Consider the following 2563-nt stretch of genomic DNA (forward strand, 5'->3'; position numbering starts at 1 on the left):
GGTGACATCACCGGCGGGGATGATGTTGCGACCAGGAAGTATAAAGCATGTGCAGTGGAGACAGCGGCAGCTTCTGTTGTTCAGTAAGCGCTCTATGTGTGTCACGTCATATTTATTTTTGTACGTCCTGTTTCATAGTACTAAGCAATACAATGTCAAAATCTGGCAAGAATGTTGAGTCTGACAAGCAGCGTTTCAGGCTGTTTGTGTGTTGCTTGTTTGGGAGCGGAGCACGCTCAGTCAGCTATTGAGGGAGCTGACTGTCCACATTGTGTTCGTCACTCGATGCGGACGCTCCGCTCCCGGAGAGCACTCTTTGAGGAGGGTGCTTTTGCCAGCGTTCCCCGCGGTTCGGGTCCTGCCTCTGCCGAGGCAGAGCGGCGCCTTAAATTGTGGGGTTCGTAGATAGATCTGGCAGAAAGAATGGAGACGGGCATGTCCTTTTCTTCTTCTTCACCTGCCAGATCTAGCACTCACTCTCAGGGGACAGAAGCACGTTCTGAAATGGTTTCTTCCGCCCCAGGAGAGGGCTCGGCCTCGTGTTATCTTCCTCTGAGGAGGGGGGTGACGTGAGTGCCGAACGAGACGAGGCTGTGGACTTGCCACCACAGTCTGTCTTGTTTGAGGTGCTGTTGGAGGTGGTGACTAGAGCTGTGGCTAAATTTAAGATTGATTGGCCAGCAGAGAAAGAGCGTCAGGAGTGTCCAAAAAGCAAGCTTGATGAATGCTTCCTGCGCTCAAAGTCACCGCCTCCGCACCGGGGCCTGCCACTGAAGTGTCTAGATCGTGGAATAAGCCATACTTGGGCCGCCTCTTCAGTCCCGATGTTTAACATTATGCTAATGTGATAGGGGTGAATGAGCGCGGTTATGGAAAGATCCCCCGGGTTGAGGATACGCTTGTGGGCTATCTTTCTCCTGGAGGTGCATCTTCCCTTAAGGCTCCGGCATTACCCACCAAGCCACTTAGGACTTCCTCGGCTTTGGTGGGTAAGGCATACACATCAGCGTGTCAGGCTGGAGGTTGCTTGCATACTATGGCTGTGTTGCAAGCATACCAGGCTGACCTGCTGAAAGAGATGGATGATGGAGAAGAGATAAAGTATGAAGATATTGCTGAACTGCGTAGAGCCACAGATCTGTCTCTTCGGGCCACCAAGGAGACCACCAGAGCAATTGGGCGGTCTATGGCATCCCTGGTGGCCACGGAAAGACATCTGTGGCTGACCCTGTCCCAGTTAAACGATAAGGACAGGGTCTTTCTCTTGGATGCCCGCTAGTGCCTTCTGGACTCTTCGGCGAAGCTGTAAACACAGTCGTTGACAGGTTCCAGGAGGCCAAAGAAACAAGCGGCGGCATTCCAGTGATTAATCCCTCGCCGCTCTCATGGGGCTGATAGTACCAGCTCTTCTCACAGGGAAGTCCAAAAACGGAGCGTTGCCACTCGCACTCCCCCGCAGAAAGAAAAGCAGGAGGGGTGGCGGCACTCCAGGTCTAAGTCCTCGAAATAGATGACGGGTCGTCATCACCGATAGCCTCGTGGGCAGCGCATCAACATGTAGCGCCATTGCGCTTCGGGCGTCCCGTGTTCCGAGTCCCGACTCGCGGACCTTTCCCGATCCCACCCTCCCTCTCTCTCCCACTTCGCTTCCTGTCTCACTACTATCATATCAATAAAAAAAGGCAAAAACGCCAAAAATAAATCTTTAAAAAAAGAGATGACGGGTCTAAGGACCGTCATTTTCAATAAGAAGGCTTCGGCCAAGTGGTCCTGACATAAGGGTGTCAGGACATCTGAGGGCAGGCCCCTCTGGGGCAGAGCGGTTTACACTTCAGCATACGGTGCCCGTCTCTCCTCAGTGACCTCAGGAGATCGTTCCGTTAACCCTGCCACCCCCGGTGCTTCAGGGCACAGCAATCTCCAGTGAGTGTATCTCTCAGCTTCTGCCCGGAAACGTAGCAGTCCTGAAAGACTCGCTACCTCCAAGGAGGTCTCTAGAGCAGCTAGATCGGCCATCTCCTGCCGGTCCTCTGTTTCAGGGCACCGAGCTAGCAGCTCTAAATACACCAGAAGCCAGTCTCGAGATCTCATCTGGCAGCTTCTGCAAAATGTGTCTCATTGGGTCCTGCACACTGTAGAAAGAGGCTACAAGATTCAGTTCGGGTCACGTCCGCCTCTATTCAACGGGGTGTTTCCCACTCTGGTGGCCCCCGATCAGGCTCTGTTCATGGAACAAGAAGTAGACACTCTCTTGAGGTGGAGGCCATAGAGGTGGTCCCTCCTCTCGACAGAGAGTCTGGGTTTTACAGCCGGTACTTCATCGTTCCGAAGAAGGATAGGAGGTTACGTCCGATTTTAGATCTGCATTTGTTGAACCGCTCAGTCATGCGACTCAAGTTTAGAATGCTCACGATCAAACAGATCGTGTCTCAAATCAGGTCCAAGGACTGGTTTTTGACGATAGATCTGAAGGACGCAAACTTCCATATATTCATCCTTCCTCAACACAGGAAGTTCCTGAGGTTTGCTTCGGGGGCAAAGCGTACCAATATCGGGTTCTTCC

This window comes from Sinocyclocheilus rhinocerous, unplaced genomic scaffold, assembly GCF_001515625.1.
Source record: "Sinocyclocheilus rhinocerous isolate Xijiao unplaced genomic scaffold, SAMN03320098_v1.1 scaffold1555, whole genome shotgun sequence".
NCBI lineage: Eukaryota > Metazoa > Chordata > Actinopteri > Cypriniformes > Cyprinidae > Sinocyclocheilus > Sinocyclocheilus rhinocerous.